The sequence below is a fragment of the Halichoeres trimaculatus genome, unplaced genomic scaffold (assembly GCF_033239565.1).
Source record: "Halichoeres trimaculatus isolate MK-OKI-2021-1 unplaced genomic scaffold, fHalTri1.1 fHalTri1_scaffold_3, whole genome shotgun sequence".
In the NCBI taxonomy this organism is placed as follows: Eukaryota; Metazoa; Chordata; class Actinopteri; order Labriformes; family Labridae; genus Halichoeres; species Halichoeres trimaculatus.
In genome coordinates this window covers 17,042,076-17,063,300 of record NW_027437181.1, presented here as the reverse complement: position 1 = coordinate 17,063,300, position 21,225 = coordinate 17,042,076, and the positions used below count along the sequence as shown (strand labels likewise).

At 40.4% G+C, this 21,225-nt stretch overlaps 1 protein-coding gene across 3 annotated transcripts in view; it reads left to right on the top strand.

Annotated features, from left to right (window-relative positions):
- Positions 1–21,225, top strand: part of fam189a1 (family with sequence similarity 189 member A1) — a 103,708-nt gene that overhangs the window by 15,577 nt on the left and 66,906 nt on the right. The window lies entirely within an intron of this gene.

Sequence of the window (21,225 nt, the reverse complement as noted above, 5' to 3'; positions counted from 1 at the left end):
TTTGGTAGTAATCAGATTTGTCACCTGTAATGCAGTCCCAGTTGTCTCCTGGTGGAGTCCAGCAGCATCATCTAAAAGCCATTTTTCACTGATAATGGCCTGAATGATACATTTCCTCCTGCTTTTCCTGTTGTCGCATCAATACATACGGGACAGGCGGGCTAAAGGATGCATCACTGGACCCCTTTCCAAGGACTTTGTGCGTGTGTATTTCTGCCCCTCACTGTGTGTGTATTTGAGTGAGAGAACAGAAAGAAAGAAGAGGAGAATAAAGTACAGGGCTGATTGATCTGCCTGTCTAACTCAGCTGCCTCACAGCAGCCTCAGTGGGAGTTTAATAAGAGCAAAAGCCTCCAGAAAAGATAAAGGGGGATTTTATTGTCTCTCTGCAGCTGAGGTTCATCTGTTAAAACATCATCCTGCTTCTTTACTTTACCTCTGGCTGAGGCTCTGTTAGCACCTTTCTGTGCAAACCAAATGTGTAGATTTTTTCATAATCATCACTAAATCAGCTGTGATGTCATTACTGTCCTCTCAGACGAGGAAATGTATCTTGTTCACTTTATAGTAGTTCACATTTTGTATCTTTCACTGTCTTCGTCTGAGCCGTAGTGCACTGAAATGACTCTGCAGATTCTAGAGCGAGAAAAATCAGTTTTCCTTCTCTGTTTCTTGCTGGAGGGAAAAGTACTAAACGCTCATTTATCTCTAAGTGTCCTGGGGCAGAGTGGATTCTGGGAGTTGCTGTTTTTCTCTTTGAAATCACAAGTAGGGTTTTCTCCATTTTTCAACTGTTAGATATTCTTTTCTTTAATAAAGAGAGTGTTTATAAGAATAAAGAGGACATGAATTTATTACAAAATTAGGAAAAGAAAATGTGTGGAGTAGGAGAAACATTATGACTGATGAGGATCCAGAGCTGGTATGACTGAAGACTGGACCTTGGTGTTAATGCAGACAGGCCAACAACCCCCCCCAGACCGCCACCTCCTTCCTGAGGTTGATTTTCATCCTCCTCCTCTTTCCTCTCTCCAGCTCCTGGCTTTGGCTTGGTTCGCATGCCTCTTCCCCCACCCTGCCTCTTATAATCTACGCTCTTTTGATCCGACTGGCTGCCTGTTTGTGTCTCTGGAGGTTACGTCTCTGTTGAATCCGTGTTTCAGCTGTGGCTTCAGGAGAGTGAGCACCTTTGGGATTGCTCTTAGATTTCAGGAGCATGTACATGTCCATCACAGACACAGGAAATGTATTTTCAGTGGTGTGGTACCTTCTGACTGCCATAGAGGGCAAAATAGAGGGTACATTTCAGCCCTGAAAATCACACCCTTACTAATCTGCAGGTTTTCCATTTCTTTTTCGTTATTAATCTTTTTCAGTCCTCTGTTACTTTACCTTTGTCTTTGTGTTATTTATAAATATAAAGGCATATCAAAAAATATTTAATTAATCAATGTTAGTTCATTTTAGTACATCATTGCAAGTTGGACCCTCTTTTTTAAATATTATTTTTAGATGCCTGTCTCAAGTGTATGTGTGTGTGGGGCAGATCCAGGAAGCACTCTGCTTAAAAACTGTTTTTATTTGTGTGTGTGTGTTAGAAGACAATCTTTCCAAATGTTGATTTTTTGTAGTGGACTGTATTAAATTAGTGTCTTCTGGATTTCAAGTTCTTGGACTCAATGCGAATGTTTCTTTTTTTTTGGTTTACACGAGAACATACTCTACAGATTAACGATGATAAAAGGATCATTAGTTGGAGCTCTAATGCATTTATGTGTAACGTATCCTCACTACATGCCTGAGTCTTTGATCTTACTCAAACAAAGAGAGAAGAAATGTACGTTCCATAATAAGCACATGATAATTAGTGCTAGGGGGAAATGGTGTATTAGAAGCTATTGAATGTTCTCTGCTTTTTGATATGACTGTGACCGTAGAATAAAGCCACAGTTGTTACCACAAAGAAATTTTCAAGATGAAATCAGGGTTTCTGAGCTTGCAGAATATTTTTTTTATTTTGAATATGTAATAAAAAAAATATCATGATGATGCAGAGATATTTAAACATTACACAAGACAACAACCAGGAGGGTATGGGCTGGGTTCAAGTCCAACCTGTGGCTAATTTCCCAGTTGTCACTCTACCACTGCCCCTTTTCTTGCTCTATCCACTGTCCTGTCCTCTCTGAGTAAAATTTTAAAGCCAGAAATAATAACTCTATGTTTACATGTGGAACTGATGTAGCTGAACCTAATATTTTAAAAATACAGTACTGGGTCCTACAGGGTTAAACCTATCAGCTGTATCTGAACAGTAGTGGTGTTAACACCTTGAAAATCGCTGGTCTCAGCTGTGGTGCTCTGTAAGCCACCAGCTTCATATGAGGATTTCACGGTTCCTCTTTGCCACACTAAAAACCCAATTCACTGCAGCAGACCCTCAGAGAGAGTCTTTGCTTCAGGATGATAGTGGAAGCATCTCTACTTGATCTATAGCTGAAACAAATAGAAACTGTATTCCTCGTCAGTGTTAACTTTGATTAGTACCTCTTCAAGGCTGGTTACTATGGCAGCCAGAGACAGTTACTATGGCTTTGTGCTACCCAACATTAGTGGAAGGGGGAGTGCGTAGGGTGTGCCTCTCTCCTTCTGTGTCACCTTAAATGTGCTATAAGAGGAGGAGTGGCACGTGTTGTAAAGAGGGAAAGCTTGTAGCACAGGGAGATCAGAGCGCAGAGAGTCTCGTCATGTGTGAAATGACAGACAGGCTGCAAGCGAGGGAACACGAAGTATGAAAGAGAGGGAACAACAAAGGGTTCAGAAACGAGTGACTTCTATTAGCGCAGCGAGGAGGGAGAGTGAAATGTTTTGGTTCAAGTCAATTACAGCTGCAGCTCTGAGGAGTAATGAGTCTGGCCTTGTCTCAGGCCTCTGTGTGCTTCTCATTAGCTGCTACAGGAGGACAAAAAGCTTGTTTTGACAACTGTAGTTTGTACGCGTGTTTTGTGTACATGGAGGAACAGCGGTGTGACGGGTTCACAGGCTGTACTTTGTGCAGATCATGGACTGCCGTGAGAGTGGACAGGATAATAAGTGTTAAGCCATGTCTGTGTTGTGAACCGTCTCTGGAGCTGCTTTTTCTCCTTGCTATGACTCACTCGGCTGTTCTCTTCCCACTGTCTTGTATCTCTTTCCCTTTGCTCATGTTCCTTCAGTACAACTGAGTCACCATTGTCAGTAGGGAGGGACTTGTTGGTTGCTCCCAGCAACACAACCAAACTGAGGGACATTTTGTGAGACGCTGTGATGAAGATGCCTTTTAAGGAATCAGGTTTATGATGGCTAACTGTGCTGGTTATCATTAAGATACAAGGTCTTTTTTGAGTAACAGGGCAGGAAGGAAATAAATATGAAATTGGTCACTGAATCTGGATATATCTGGGCGTAAATAAAAACAGATAAGTAAAAATCACACGTCATTTGATGTTGATGTGCTGTTGTGTTATATGTTATTGACTGAAATAGGCCATCTAGTGTCTTGAAGCGGTTATAGCAATTGATTAAGTTGTTTAGAACCTAGCCGTGGTGATGAAGCCAGCCATGAGCCGGATGTTATACCGATGTATGCTAACTGCCAGCCTATCAATGCAATTTCCCATATTCATTAGCATCAAGCTAGCTCTATTTGGTTTGCATTATTTTTGGTAAATAAGGAGATGTATACCATGTTGAATGTATTGAATATGAATCTGGTGTGATAGGTAATAAACATTTCTCTGTGTTCAGTTCTTCATCAAAACTTCAAGTGGGTAATCCTGAACCAGAGTTTTCTTGGAAATCTTTTATCTAACTGCGAAGCTAAGATAGCTGTTGCAGACTAGTTGACGTAAGGTCCGGCAGCTCTAGCCTAATGTAAAGAATGGATAAGGGAATCATTGAGCATAAAGGCTAACAATGATGATGGATTGAAACCTTTCTTATCGATCCTTAACAGGAACCAGTTTTCGATACCCATCCCTATCTTTAACACATCATCTGTTACCATCCATGCGTCGAGTCCAACACCAGACAGCTAGGGTCTCGAGACCAAGGAGTTCCTATACACCTGTAATAACCCTCTTCTTGTTCATGTTAGACTGAAAAACCTCGAAATTGATGATTCATGGCCTGGATAGTCAAACTAAGTACAGTCAGGTTATGATATATCTTGAATTTCCCTCCGGGGATTAATAAAGTATGTCTTATCTTATCTTATCTTTATCTTATATGGATTATTTTATCTTGAAAGTCACTGGGCATTTTTTAGTGGTTTCTGTGCAGGACTTCCTGCTCAATCTGCTCTGTGCAAATTAGCGTGTCCCTGCTCTGGCACCTGGCAAAATGCAACCGGGAGGAGCTGGTGTGAATCATCAGGTTAAAGAAAGCTATCTGATCCGGTATCACAACGAGGTGGAGTCAGACTGGAGATGCATCTGGTATATTCCAGGCGTTTTGCCCTAGAGTTATGATAAATAAACACAATTAATGTTCATGTTAGTGGAATAAAACTGCATTTTCAGAATGATAAATAATATATTAATCCTATCACCAACTGACCATTTACCTGTACTTCTCTCATCCAATGTAATAAGTTTTGGGGTGGATGAACAGAAAACATTTTGTCAGGCAAAACTGAAATAAGAGGGTCAGATATTGTGTGACAGACCTCGTCATTCTTAATAATTTATTGGTGAAATTATCCAGTATCAGCTTTGTGCCTAGGGGGTGCGCTGACCAGAACATATGAAAGGAAACCTCAGAGTGTGTTTGATGAGTCTGTGTGTGTTGAGATGACACAGCCGCTGTCTTTGAACAGCTGGTGTTACGAAACAACACAGAGCCAGCGGGCTTCAAACATGGCCAGGAAACAGTCCTTTGAAACATGACAAGTGAGGGTCTGATCAAAATGTCACTGAGTCAGAAAAAGCCAGAGCAGAGCTAAAACCTTTGAGTGTTAGAGCATATTGCAGTGGAAGAAAAAACATAGATGGGTATGAGTGAGGAAATGATTATGTATTTTTTCTGTCTCACCGGATCATCACCTTAATTGGAGTGATCACTTCTGTCAGTACTGCAGTTCAAACCACACCGTGAAGACAGGCCGACCAGAACAAGCCAGCAGTGCCTCAACAGAGACTTGATCCCACACCAGTGAAGAGGAATAATTGTGTTTGATGAGGCTGGAAGCTTCACTGCTGAGGACTTCCCCCAGTCTCTGCAGTGCTCTCTGCAGTGTTGCACCACCCAGGTCCTTCAGTCACTGAGTTAGAACTAGCTCAAAATGTCAGCCTTCTGTGAATCAGTTCTGCAGCGTCTGAAAAGGTCTAAAGTCTGCTGAACATATTTATCACTTTGCTGTGAAAAGTTTTGTTAAATCAGACTCTCACCTCTTATGCCTCATAGTCTGTTCTTTTCAGCTCTGTGGAGGTTTCAAGTTTAGTATCGAGCATTTAATTGTTGGAAAAAAAGTTGAATTTTAGGTTCTTCAGTCTAAAATCTATCCTATCGAGGGAAGTATGAGTCTCATACTACTTTCTTTCTTCAAAAAATGAATGAGAATCAGTCTGACACATACTGTGCTTAAGTAAGCAGTTATTGTCCAGTTATGTTAAAGGGAAATGGTTATGAATATAACATTTTGATTTCCTTTGTTTTGGCCCTTGGTGGTGATTCTGTTGTATACAGTGTTGAACAATGAACCACCTTCAGCCCATCTGCAAAGAAATCATCATCAACTGTTGGTTCATTACATCCTGAGAGCACATGATGTTTTTTTAATATATTTAATAGTGTAGTAACAGTTTGTAGGTCTCAGTTTCATTGTAAATAGTGAGCCAAAAATAGGCTTTCCTTTAGCTTACTCCTGGGGTATAAACCAGAAAAGAAACCCAGCGAGTGTTTTTCTGGGACAAAGACTACATCTCCCATGAGCACTTGCACCACAGTGTCGAGCACATGACTCTTGCCTAGGCGTGGGTTTGTTTTAAATAGAAATAGAAATAGAAAATACTTTATTTAAGGCATATGATTGGAGATTGGATCTTCTTCATGATCACAAACAGCTTAGCCCGTGTTTTAGCCCACGCTCTGTCACTTTCCCGATTAGCTTTCTTCTACTCTTCTGTCCTTTTTCTTTTTGCCAGTGCAGACCCAGTGTTCGCCATTACAGCAGAATTATGAAGGAAATCATTTTAGCAGAGAAATACAGATCTCTCTTCTCACTACTTAATTTTTTTCAGCTGGCGTGTTGTTGTCATGGAGACTTCTACTGTAAATCAATCCGTTCTTGTCCGATTTGGAAGCTGAGGAAAAGCATTCAGAAAAAAACTACATTGGCACTGATAGTCTCATTTTAAATTGTGGATTACATTCAGACATAAATCTAGCAGTGAGACTTTTTCAAGATCAGTTACAAAGTCCTCACAGGGACTTAAAGTTTGACAAAATAACTACATGTATTCTAGGAGGTTATAAAATCTGAGCACTGATTGGCTTAAAGATCCACTTTAAATAAGTAAGGAATCTAAATTTATTTCTGCGCTTTGACATGGAAGCTGAAACTCTGCTGGTTGATACAGTTATGTCGGCACTTTACTCCTGTTTTTTTCTGCTTAGTCAGAGAAGACAAATCTCATGTCTTTAAAAAAACAGATTTGCGTGCATCCTCAGACATCGTGCTCTGCCTTTAAATGAGCAGACAAAATGAGGAAAGAAAAATGTAACATTTTCACAGCAGGAAGCGCTCTCTTAGTGCTGTCAAATCCACTGCACAGATTCTTCATTAGAGCTGGAACTGCCTGTCAGGTGAAGAGAAACCACAATGTGTTAACGGGAGCACTGAATTACAGAAGACTACGAAAAGTGTTGACAGGACCGCCATCATGAGCATCATCCCCTTACTGTGTGTGTCTGCCTCTCACACTCCCTCCAGGGTCAGTTTCCACTGTGAGCTGATGCCTGCACTTACACACACAAATATGAGAGCAGGAGTTTCAGTGCCCAATATGTGTCTGCGATGTCTGAACAAAAGCCTTTTCTCATTTCTCCTCCGCCTCAGTGTGAGGGGTGTCAACATGAATGGAACATGAATGCTTGATGCATCGATTCTCTTCACGTGCCATCGACCTGTGTCTCATTCAAGGCTTTACCGTCGAGTTTAGCTTCGTGGCGGTCCTCCAGCATGACACAGGCCTGTGTTGTTAGTGTGAGGGAGTAAAATACCAGAGTGAAGAATGATTCAGGAGGCATACTGACTTAATGTGGGCTTATGTGATCGATATTTCAAGTAAAAAGAGGAGACCAATTTGGTTTGTTTGTTCAAGGTTTCAGGGAAAAAAATATTTCCATTAGTTTTGCCAAACAAAGTTAAAAGAAAAAATGTGAAAATCTCTAAAAACTATGATCTATAGCAGGCATGGGCAAACTACGGTCCGGGGGCCACATGCGGCCCGTTAAACGTTTTAATCCGGCCCACCGAACTTGAAAAAATTAAAGGAATAAACCTTGTTAATGTTTTATTTTCCCTGCAATTCTGATGTTTTCTATATAGAGAGTTCACATTTAATATCAAAGTATCGCACAAACAATTTTGACACAATCTTTTATTATTTTTTGTTTTTTCATTTTAAAACAGAAAAACTATGTGTTTCTGTTTTTCTGTAATTCTGTTTTCTGTTTTGGTTTTAAAACAGAAAAACAAAAAAACAAGTCCGTTTTTTCGTTTTTTTTTTAAATTTTGTTTTGAAACATAATAACGAAAGAACAAACCATACATGGATTAAAAATCCCATTATATTTCCATTCTCTCATATTCTTATTTTAATTTCAAAACAAAATCAAAATAGCAAAAAATAGACCGTTACGTGTTTTCTGATTTTTGATTTGAAAACGAAAAATTGAATAACAAGTCGTTTTCCATTTTCCGATTTTGGATTCTAAAACAGATATGGAATGAACAAATGATACCCTGATAGTTACCAAAGCACTCCATCCATCAGCTCCTGGTCCGGCCCCTTTGTCAAATGTTAGAACCCATTGTGGCCCACGAATCAAAAAGTTTGCCCACCCCTGATCTATAGGCTCAAAACTTTTTGGAGATCTGCTAGTTCAGCCTGGTGAAACAAGCAGAAACAGCTGCTCTGACTCTGTCAGAAGGTATAGAGAGTCAGCACCCTTATTAAAAAAACGGTTGCTAGGCGCTACCCAAGTAGCTGCCTGTTGCAGCAGCTCTCTCGTCTTTGTCCGTTTCTTGTAATTTTTTTCATCTCTTTTTCGTCATCTTTGTATTTGGAGTGGATCATCACTTTGTATGGTTCATTGTTGGTCACGGACACCAAACTTTTTGTGGCTTCGGCGGTATTTTCTACTACTTTTCTCCTGTGTTTGTCTGGAGATCCTACATGTAACCATGGCTGCATTGTTTACATGCGAAATTAGCTGTTAGCAGCCTGTAGCATGTAAATGCTAACTAGTGTAGGGCTTGATGATTTCCCTCGAGCTGAGGAGAAGGAGGTGAGGACGACGTGCTGGTTCTCGGATGTGAGCTGGGAGGTGACGACGTGGACCTGTCCTTCCATCCATCGTTGATGGGAACGTGGGATCTAGCCCCGGGGGATGGACGAGCTAGCTGTGCTAATCCAGCGGCATCATGCTGTTCACGGACGTGGCTGACGGAGCTGACATCGGACGCCGGTGCCACATTGGAGGAGCTTGGCTTGCTGTGAGCAGACAGGATCCAGGAGACAGAGACTGAACAGACTGCTGGGGAGGCTCAGTCCTGGACCCTGTGGAGGTGGAGACTGGCTGGGCTGGAGAGTGGTGGACGAGTGGTAGACGGGATGTCGTCATCTAATTTCTTATGGACATTTTTGCACTTTCTATACTCTTTCTTACTTTTGTTTTCTTAAATGCTGCGGTGACTCCTGAATTTCCCCTCGGGGATAAATAAAGTATTTTCTATTTCTATTTCTATTTCTATTACCTCATTGTTGCATTATATTGCTGTGTTAATTTGTACAACGATCAATAGAGAAATGGAATAAATTAAATGTTTGCTCAGGGCCTCATCCGCTGGACTCTTTCTTGGCTGGGAGGAGCCATTTCCTGGAGTCTCCACTGCTTACCTGGCACTCACTCAAGTTTAGTTTGGCACACGAGCCTCTCTAAAACAGTGTGTGGTTGGTTATAAACTGCAGTTTTTCTACTTGTAAAACAAATGCTACAAACCGTATTGGATGCCAGGCTGTAGAGGTGATTGGAGGGTTATATTGTCTGACATAGCAATCTGCTCATTAAACTCTCAGCCAGGGAGTAAATAAGTTGATTTCATAACATTTAAAACTTTTCTTTTCAGGCTTAATAGCACAAGTTTCAGTAACTATTCCTGTATGTGTTCAGCTGATGGTTGGTGGACGCTGTAACGTTTCCTGTCCCTGCAGTGTGGAGGCTGCTGCTCTGTCATGAGACAAGGTGACACCCACCTGTGTTGTAGGTGTTCACCGTTTGGATTACAGCGATAATCCCTTTATTATATGACAGTGTGTTACCTGAGTCTGGTCTGACCTCTACACTGATGTGATTTGTGTGTGTAAAGGTTGTACATATGTGTACATGTGTGTTATTATCCACACAGAGACAAAGTGTTTTTTCTTTTTCTCTGTATTTGAGTTATAGCCTAAACTAAGACACGGTTATCTGATCTTTGCCTGTGATTTGATCAATAGAAAAAATTACCACGGCCTCCCAATGGGCCAATATTGTTGTGTGGTAATGGAAATGCACTGCCACATGAGCAATGCTTTCTCCCAAAGTAATCCACATTGATTTGTGGGGCCACTTTGATAAATTGAGGGGGGTTTTAGGTTTCGTGTTGGTCCGATGCACAGCGCACAGCTCCCTCTGTGCTACAAGTGTGAATTGATGCCTATGGATCTGTCTACAGCACAAACCAGTTAGGGGCTCTGTGAAAACTAAATAAAAATATTTTAATGTTTTTCAGGTCTACCAGAAAAAAACAACAGGATTAAGCTTCCTTCGTTTGAATGTTAACCAGTTATTTTCATATTGTAATGATTAGTATGTGGGTGAAAATCCACATTAATATGTATGAAGGTGTGGGGGTTCACTCCTGCATTCATTTTGCAGACTGACAGCTAACAACACTCAGGTCATTACTCAAAGGAGCTGGATTAGAAGAGAACACCCTTTATCTCTACAAGTAGAGCCAGGAGGGGATCATGTGTTTGGCTGTTTATGTTTGTGCCTGTGTTTTTCTTGGTGTGAGTGTGTTTGTGTATCCGTATATTGGCAGCTTATCTCCTGTACTACTGGAACTGTATGCCCAGTATTCTTACTGCAAATGTATTCCTGTACTCTCAAGGACCTGTGATTCCTAAAATTAAAACAAGGCTGCTGTAGTTAATGCTTTTATTGGCAGCTGTCTCTTCTTACAGGCTGCTGTGCTGTGTATAAATAATTAAAATAAGAAACTTTGGTTACAGCTTGTTTCACTAGTGTTCTATGTGAATACTTTTTTGACATTTTGGCACCATGTAAGAAATAAAAAAGAAAGGTTTTTCATCACTTTTGCCCTCTTCTCCAGTAGCTTGTAAGGACTATTCAGTGTAAAGTACGTCTTCCTTTATTCTGAAAAAAAGCTGTACCCTGTAGACATGACTGACTTCCTGGCCTTCAGTTTTTTTTGTTCTAATTTTTTCACATCAAACAAGTTTGAGATCTTTTAGGTGGGTGTATTTTTGATAAAGCCAAATACTACTTCTCTCCATTATTAGGAATGTGTTACCAACGATGAGAGGATTCAAACCCTTTCTAATGCAGAGTTTGTATACAAGTCACCTGACATTCACCTCATGCATTTTAATATGTTATTCAGGTGTTTTGCAGACAACATTGCGGCAGGACAGAAATTAATTGGGGCACAAATGCCCTTGAAAGTTAAGCACACAGCCGTGAAATTAAAAAATGAGAGGGCAAACAAAGCAGAGCTGCACAGGGCCAGCAGTAGAATAAAATGCTGAGTCCACACTAAGCCACCCACTGCATCAACAGCAAACACAACAATTACTTCAACTCTAAACTGGGACAGAGGCAGGGGGAAAACAGGGCCAGCCTTTCCCTTAATGAGAAGCTATAAATGCTCCAGATTAAATTACAGTCTGCAAATTACAGTACAATTTGTACTAAAACATTACAAATATTATCCATACAAAGAATTCAAGCAAAGGGAATCAAGCTGAATGAACCCAGCTGATCACAAAGAGAAGTATTTTAGTGTCTGTTGGTCAGGTTGAGTTTAATCACCAGGAAAACTGAGCTGCAGTTTGTAACCCTCTGAATTAATACTGGTATACCTCGTTCAGAGTTGAAAGAAAACACATAAACACACCCACACACATACACAAGCTCAACTGATGAAGATAACTAATAACTAATTAACACAGCCTTCAGTCAGTCTACAAGCATTCCTCTTAAAGAAGGGGGTTGGCATGCAGTTTTATAAACAAACTTTTGAAAAAGGTTTGAGTGAAGATTTCCAGCTTTTTGACTTTTTGGCAGCTTTTTGAGGTTGTCCTGGTCTTTACTGAACATCTGTTACTTCCTTCATTGGGTCAAAAAACTGTTCCTGTGGCCATGTATCAATCATATTTTAAAATTCTCAATACTTATCCCACTTTGGATGTTTTCCACAAAGTTTCATCCCCTTGGTAACCCTAAAAATTGATATTTAAAAATCTCCAAGTTTCAAGATTCATACTTAATTATTTTATCTTTTTTCAACATCAGCCTGGTTTTACAGGATTTTGTCTTTATACAGCAGAGTGTGATCAGTGGTTGACTGACAAAAAGAAAAAAGAGAAGAGGCTAAATATATTCCTGATTTATGTAATTTTTAACTATTTGTCAATTATGAAACGTGACAGAGTGAGCCATCTTCTATCTTTACTATCTCTGCTGTGAGTTCCCTATTCACAGAACACTGGCCAGGAAGTGACAGCATTATCACATCCTGGAAGGATTTTACTTTCACAGCTTTTCACTTTCAACGATAGCCAGTTAAACTTGTTGACCTTGCTCCTCTTCGATATTTACGATTTTTGTGATTTTTAGTTTTCTTTTTTAAAACCAGACCATGGTAAAAAGTTAAATGATGATTCAAATGTCTAAAGACTATATCAGGAGCCATATTTTCCTATAAATTGCATGTCACGTGAGTCAGGGAGACACATTTCATCCTCTGCTAGAGAAAAGTGGTGACTTTTGTCCAATCCAGTTTATAAGCAAAGACTGAAATGATGAGTTTGAATTTGGAAAAAAACTTTTTTTTTTGACAAAGAATCCGGATTATGATATAGTCAAACAAAATTTCCCGATATACCATACTTTGATTTTTTCTCCCACCCCTGCTGTTTAGCCATGCTACCCATAGAAACTCATCCTTCATCTCTAAGTAATACTAGGTATGTTTGAAGCCATTAAAACAAAGGCTCCAAATTCAAATTTTTTAACTGCATGTTTTGACTTTTACAGAGTAATGTTGAATTTGAAAGCCAAGTTTGGTTTATTCTATTATCATAACAACTTATTTACTGGTTTTACAGTCTAACCAGAAAAAGGAGCATGAGCTGTGTTCAAGGAGGGTTTTATTTTCAACATCTCTATAAAATCAGAGATAGAGACGGAGAGAAAGAGAGCGATCATACCCTCAGGCTGCTCTCAGAGCAACATGATGTAGCAGATTTTTTCAGGAACGTTTCTCTTTGTTGAAGTGAAACCTTTGCAGGAGGGTAAAACTTGGTTAATTCACTTATTCTCAGAGGACGTTTGAGATAACGCTTCTCCATCACTAACAGGCATTATAACTCCTCATCGCGCCTTTACGTCGAGCGGATTAAACACTGACATAACTTTGAGGCATTGATTTCACCTGAAGCGCCCAGGTTACACCGTGAGTCTGCTCATTTTGTTTCAGATACTCTCTTTGATTTGTTTTAAACCCTAATTCTTTGTGTTACGCTGCGTTAACATACATGTAGAACATAAGTGGAGTTCCTGGGTAATAATTGCTTTCAGTCACATTGGAAATCTTCAGCGAGGTGGAAGTCAGCATGGCTTGTTTATTTATGCTCTCCTTGATGAATTGATGACTGGCTGTGGTCACATGTGTGTTCATTAGGTTGATGCATGCTTTTCTTGGGCGTTGTCGTACAGTTAGTCTGGTAATGAGGGGAGATATCATTGCTGCTCACTCACACTTAGAGGCTTCTGTTGAAACTAAAAGCTTTAAGGTTTCGGTCTTGTGCAAAATGATTTCATCTTGGAGGGGCCGTGAAGTATTAGGTACAATCAGTGTGTAAAACTCTCTCTGTCTCTGGTTTTGAAACGTATTTGACACAGACAGAAAACTGTAGTATAGATGTGCTGTCTTTAAATGGTGTGTTTCATGATGATAGTTACCTCTGCCAAGGAGGCTATATTTTTGGGAGAGTTTGTCTATTTGATTGTTTGTCTGTGAACAGCACAACTCAAAAAATAGCAAACGCATCTTCATGAAATTTTCAGGAAATGTTCAAAATAGGATAAAGAAGAAGTGATAATATTTTGGAGGTGATCTGAATCACTGTCTGGATCCAGGATTTTTTTTAAGTATTCTTTATCATTGTGATATAGGGCCGTTTTCACCATATGCGTATATAACTCCACGATAAATGGTCAGATTGCTTAGCAAAACAATACAAGACAAGGTCATGATAATTTCTGACTGATGTAAAAGTATGACCCAGATACTGCCGATGTTCTGGATACTAAGAACTGGAAAATGAAATATGTACTGGGTCATCATCATTTTCAACACTGTCATGTAACAAATTATTGTAAAAACCTGTAGCTAATACTTAATTGTAGCAGACAGTCTGCTGAAAGGGAGTATAACATTAAAGTAGGACTAAAGTGTTGCAGTATGTTTGACGGATGTCTGTGCTCTCTGAGTGCTTTTCTAGTTGTACTTGTTTTCCTAATTTTTCATTCATTTGTGTCTCAGTATATCAAACAATCTGGACCAGGTTTGGTCTGTTACACATGAACCAGAAAGCTGCATCTCCAGTTACCAAGGAGGGCAAATGGGCCGATGCTTTAGTCCTGTATTGGAAACAGATCAGCGTCTCCTTTCATATTTTTAGGAATGCACAGGAAGAGATGTCACAATGGAGGCTAATAGAGGATAAATGTTAAATAGCATTTTATTTTATATTGAAACAACAGCCATCCTTGCATGGACATCTAAAAATGCAGTTTTAACCCAGTTCAGATGGCATGAGTGAGACACTGAAGCGTGTCAAGTAGACTGTGAGAGCTTTCAATAGATGTTTCCACGGTAGACGTGACATGAATTAAAGCTGACCCCCGCCGCTGTCATCCATAAAAGAGGAAGCTATAAAGTTTTTACATCAAGCTTTCAAAGCCTACAGGGGTTGAGAGTTTGATACTCCAAAGATGGTTGAGCTTTAAATCACTCGGTCTTTATTCCAGGAGAGGGGAGCAGGTTGTGCACTTCAGTCCTCCTGGGTTCCTGGCCCTGTCTCTTCCACTCCCTTCAAATTTGGTTAGAGGTCGTATTGTATGAACTCTGCTCACCCTGGGTCTGAAGTCTTGGCTTATATGTAAGTGAGAACATCAGCCAGCTGCAGGTCTGTGCAGGGGAGACGCGGCTTCGTGGGAAATACTCATACATGCAGAAGAATTACTCTTTCATGGAGAAAAAAGCAGCAGCAGGCTCGAGTAGGCAGATTCACCCTAGCTGATGTGAGAAGAGAAGCTGAAGCCTGAAAATAAACCTGGAGATTGTTGCATTCAGTTTACAGTTGATATTCCTGTAATGTAGAGGAACCAAGAGGCCTCACATGTGCTTCTGAGGGATCGGTTAACTGATTAAAGCACGGGCACAGAGGCAGTGAAGGCTGTGGCTTTAATCATTCTCACATAAACCAACAGATGGCAGCTGCCTCAGCTCAGAACACTTGTCACCATTTAGATGTATTTCCTCTTTAGTGGGAATGTAGAGCATTGAAATGAAAGCATCAGTAACCCACCATCCGTCTATAAGTGTCAGCCAAAATAATTTCTTTTAAGTCATGGCTGATGACACTCAGAGCGAAGACCTGCTTTAAATGAGCTTGAGGATAGTCACTTGTGTGTTTCAGGGAGATCTGCGTGTGTGTTTGTGGTTGATAAATTAGAAGGCACTGAATGAAGCTTGTGGCTGTAATCATTTACAGAGCCCTGTCTCAGTTTTAATTGCTTCTTGACAGAAAGTGTAGTTCAGTTGCCTCCTTATGAATGACAGTTTGGTGTGTGTCTTAGTTTCTTCTAATGACTTGCAGAGTTTTGTGGCTGCAGAGATGGAAAGATTTCCCACCAGATCTCAGAATAGATGTAGAGTGTGCAATGAGACGGTCTCATTAGGGGGTACAGTCTCTGCAGCAGATGGAAAACTCTTTTAGATCCTGTAGAGTACTGACCTTTTTCTGTTTTACTATGTTTTTTTAAATCCTAGAAATGTGTTTCTAATGACTATCAATGAAGGAACAAAAAGGGTGACAATAAATGTCAAAGTCCAGAAACAAGCTGGAAAAATGTAAAAAAAAATGGAGGAAAATGAGAGAAATAAAACACTTTGCTCAGAAATCCTCCTTTAACCATTTTGGCTCTTCAGAATAATAACTTCTCAAATGACAACATATCTTATCTAAAGTGGTTACTGGGTGGTGTTTGATGTAAGATTGTAAGAAGTGGTGAATAATCTAGTTAAACGTAAATGTCATTCATGTTCTGAAACCTAAAGCATATTCCAGTCCCAATTTTTCCTGTTCAAATCATTCAAAGCTATGGTCTACGATCTGAAACCCAGTTTGGCTGATGAGACACATTTGAAAAACACAGCCTCACTCATCCCTCCCCTCCGTGTTCCAAGATCCCGCCCCCCAGCTCGTATCCCCCTTCTTCGCCACCTAACAACATGCCCCCTCCGACAGAGCAAGAAACCGGCCGGCAGAAAGTGTAACAAACAAGACAGTCACCCTCCTTGTAACACACAGTGGTAGCTTTTTCAATTGGACCGGCGCGATAAAAATTAGCCAGCGAAGCAGGTCTGGCGTTGCCTCTGCCAGCTGATCAGAGCAGAGCCGACTGTGGGCGAGGCTTTACCTTTCTTAGCGTGTCTTCACCAGCTCAGTTTACAATGCTAAAGATGTGTAGCTAACTTATGCTAAAATCTATGGACAGAGCCGACCCTTTCCGACCAGCAGCGCTCAGTCATTAGCCAGTATAGGCACAGACTAACCAGAGTTATTCAGCTGACATCTCCCACTGTGGTAAACAAAGTCATTACATGTTCAACAGAAACTCAGCTGTCTTGGCGTCAGTCTTCAGTCCCAAATCCCTCTACAGCTTTTTCCACCGGTCCTACATTTCTCTAATATTCAGTCTCTGTTGGCACCTGTATTGCTCATAATTCTTCCTTGCTTCAGCCCTTTTCTTAAAACTTTTTCGTTTTCTTCCCTTCCCTGTGGAGGGTAACAGTAATAGCTTCCTGGTTTCAGTCTTCTCTGGCTCCATGACGCTGAGCAGCTAGCTGACGTGAGAGGGGTAGTGGGGAAGGGGGGACCATGGGCATGACAGTGCAAAGCAAGGGAGGCAGGGGATTGGATGGACTCACGGACCAATCCGAACCGCGCATACCATGTGCAGTTCGGATTGGTCAACTAGTATGCAGCTTTGCAGCAGATATGAATGGATTTTTTTTGTTCTTTTTGGTCTTTATATTGTGTAGATTGGACCATAGGACCATAACAGCCCTATAAACAGTGTTATTAAGATGTACAAAGCTTCCAAATCGTACACCAAGCTTTAAGTCCCTTTTGGCAATATTTTATTGAGCCCCAATTTTTTTACTCAGAATAATTATGTAGACTAGTTTTAGTTTAGCAGTTTTGTTTCTCATTTGTTATTGTTAATTTTTTTCTTTCTTTTTTTTTTTTAATCATGTGCCAAGCAACAAAAAAACACGTGATATCAGCATTATTTACTGGCAACAGGCCAACCTCCTCTCTAATGATCGTCCGACCTTTCAGACTGAATTCCTATTTTGAGCTGCAGCAAGCAGCATGGGATGAAGCAGAAAAGACAGCTCTTAGGTTAGTCAAAACAAGGGATGAAAATTAGTTTATTTCATTTATGTTGTACTTAAAAGCCCTTACCTCCCTACCTGCAGTCAATATTGGGGTTAAGGTTAATATTCCTGTTTCAGAAACATTCGGAATAACCACATGCGTGAGCAAACAGGGATATTTCTTTTTTTATGGTACACCGATCAAAACAGTGACACAACCGGGTTATTGCTAGTATTCTGAATATAAAAGGGTTACTAAAAAGTGTTTATCTTTGCTTATCCTAAGAGATGCACTGATCCAACTTTTCTGGTTCTGATACCTGGGCTTTGGATATTGATATTGATCCGATACCAGTGTTAAATAATAACCTGAACCATACTGATGGTTCAGTGTGGTAATGTTTTGGGTAAAAGGCAAAAAATGAGTGTATGGAAATGCTGAAGTTAATATTTATTTAAACTGTAAAATATTTCAATGTTTACCAGCAAAACAAAGCTACAGAATGTACGGAAATTGTGTTTGATTGTAGATTTTTATACCCTGTAGACTGGTAATGCAGTAAAAAACAAAAAAAATGCATTAGAGGTCACAGCGCGGGTAATACAAAAAGGCATAGAGCTGTTTGCCTGTATCAGCACCATGGATCGGCCCCTTCCCACGATACCAATCCAGCTGTAAGGGGCACCGATACACCGATACCAGGATTGGTATAGGTGCATCCCTACTTATCCTACAAACACCATAATATGAAAACATTTTCCAAGATCTAATCCTCTAGTTTCCATAGGTCAACAGTCTTCATTATGATTCAAATATAACTCCTTTTTATTTTTCTTTAAGGTTTAATGACTCATCTTAAAGTCAAAATGACTCGTGGCTACATGCTGACACTGCCAATCATTCTTAGTGGGAAAGTAGGCTTGCACAACTTTGCTCCAAAGAATATATTTGAGGCTAAAGACACGTAGAAACCACACTTTGTCACATGTTTTCAGTTTTTCCCAACTTTGAAATATTTTTAAAAAAGATTTAGAAGTACTTTGGTCAGATCCTGAGCCAGGCTTATGCAGATGAGTGGATACAATTAACACACCCACCAAACCACAACTCGACCCAAACACACACACACACACACACACACACACACACACACACACACACACACACACACACACACACACACACACACACACACTGTCTCTCTGTTCGCTGCTCTCTCCTCTCAAATCTGGCCGGCTGCGGGGCGAGATTATCCTGTCAGCACAGGACTGAAAGCCTGATTCAGCTGTTGGTGTCACTGCAGCCGTATCCAGGATAGATGTATGACTGCTCACTACTGCACACTGCTGCAAACCCAGGCCCTTTTAGTCCTGAGTTATGACTGCTGAGGCCCACAAGTGCCCATCAGAACTTCAAGCAAAAGTTTACAGTCAAAGTTAAGTTCCCAGACGTCATATTTAGGAGAATCAGCACCTTGTGTTGTCTTCTGTCAATGCACTCACACACATTTACACACTGCGGTGTGTAACTGGTGGCTGTTTTAGAAAACCATGTCCCTGTATTAATAAGCAGTATAAATTTCATGCCCGGAAAACAGTTTAACGTCACTCTGGAGAGATATTTGTAGCAGAAACCAGACTGGTGGAGTGTAGCAGGAGTCAGACCTGTCACTGTTTCATAACTGGCACTCAACGTGAAGTATAGATTACAGACCTCCTTTTGCAGCCAACCATGCATCAAGAGGGAAAATATAGAGGTATCATCATCCGACCATCACTCAGAGCTGCACTGTAGTTACACAGTGAGTCCCCATGAGCCTCTCTGTATGAGTTTGTTGTGTGTCTTTCAGCTGATTTTCTCTACCCGGGGAGGGTTTAACATCCAAACGTAACACAGACTCTGTCATGCGTTGAATTTCATTCCAGGGATGCAGCCAGTGGGGTCCCACAGTGCAAACATATCATTGTAATAGAAAGGAAAGCACTGATGTTTTTTTTCCCCACACTTGATATTCATTTGTTGCAGTATCAAAATATGCCTGTAAAATGAGAAGTGTCAGTCCATGTGGAATGGTGTGTGTGTGTGTTAGTGAGATTGTGCTCATGAGTGTGTGTAAGATACAGGGAGTGTGATGGTGATCTAAATCAGAAAGAGAAGCCAGAGTCACTGAGCTTCCTCTCCTCTTTTGTCTCTCTTCTCTTCTCCTCGCTCGGCTCGCTCACATCCAATCAGACCTGCTGTGGAGTCACACCACGTTTGTGATGCACAGAAACAGGTCAAGAGGTTTCTCACCAGTCGCTCCTTTCTCACCTCAGTGACTCAGTCTGAAGTGAACCTCGTACTGCGGTAACTCTGACTTAAAATGCTGCAATTTACTTCAGTCTCACATCAGAAAGCAATGCAACAAGACTAGGGCTGTTGACAGGATTTTTCCATAATCGATGGACTGTGCAGCACCATTTCTGTATTAGTTTCTCGTCTGTTTAATTTTTCTTCTTCCTTCCTGTTGTATTATTTAGCGGTAGGCAACTAGCTGAAGGTGCATTACTGCCACCTACTTGACTGGAGTGTAGATTACCTGGGCTGCGGGGCTGTATGCGTTCATGTAAAGAGATCAGTGTGGCAGAGGAGAAGCCGAGCCGGCAGGTGAGGGAAATGAGTAAACACGTGAATAATGGCAGAGCCGGAGAAAGCCGTTCGTCCAAAAACTTCCAGAGATTAGTAGTATTTCACGCTGAGTAAAAGCACACAGCGTGCTAACTGCAACATTTGCAAAAATGACCTCACTTGGCACGGCAGTAAGACTGCAATAATCCAGCACTTTAAATGCAAACATGTTGGGCCCATCAATGACGAGCCGGGGAGTTCAACAGCAAGGTGGGTAGTTACAAAATCCCACAAACACCCTTTTTATAGGTTGTGAAATGCATGACAGGTCTTTTAGGACTCGTTTAGTCTTTTTATTAAATCATCATCTTGTTTGAAAACCTTGAAGAGTTCATTAAACCAATGTTAGCATTAGCATTAGCTGCTACAGATAGTGAAAGGGCAGAGGGGGTTTACTGTTTGACCTGGAGGTGAAAAGATTAAGGTCACATTTTTATTTATTTGACTTTTTAGCCCATTAAGTTCTTAATCTGATGACATAACAATGTATTTTCTGTTACTTTGCCTCAACTGTTGATTCTTTAAGTGACAATGCATTCATGTTATTTGTTATACTTAATATAAGTAGCATCTGGTCAGCTTAAATCTTCTTTTGTTGTTTCTTTGCATATAACATTAAGTAAACAATAGTCATCAACTAAAATAGCAACTCATGTTTGGTTTTGCAAATTTTACTATTATGAATTCTGATCCTTTTTTTCTCTGATTCGTAAATATATTTGTCAAAAGTAATAAATTCCTAAAATAATTGTTAGTTGCAGCTCTCAACAAGATCATCTTGGGTAAGGGTGTTCTTCATGCTATTATAGATGCTAATGCATCAAAAGCAGCTGTAAGCCAAGTGAAGCTGTCCACATGCTGCTGTTCTCCTCCTGTGTCTGTGAGATCAGAGATTCCCAATCCGTGGCTTTCACATGCAAATCTGCCCTCTCTTTAACACGCATTGTTTATGCTTCAAGCATTTAACCATGTGACCAAAACTGGAATAAAAAAGGGTTTTTACTCTTTGCCAGAGGAGTGCCTTGGTTTTGTCTTTTTGAAATTTTGTGTTCTTCAACAAAGCGCACTTTCATCATGTTTTCTTTGAACCTCCAATGCTCCTTTTTTTTGTCTTCTCATGTGTTGCAGTGAGAATCCACAAAAGTTTCTTGGCTCGATGGAAAGAAAAAGAAGTAGGGGCATTTAAAGTATTGCAAAATTAAACTCACAAGCAATGTTGGACTGTGTGTTAAAACTTATGATCCCCCGACAGAAGAGGCAGATAGTATGTAAAATTAGAATTTCAAGAGTTAGTGAGGATTTCATTCTGAGCAAAGCATGTGAGCAGAGTGGAGCG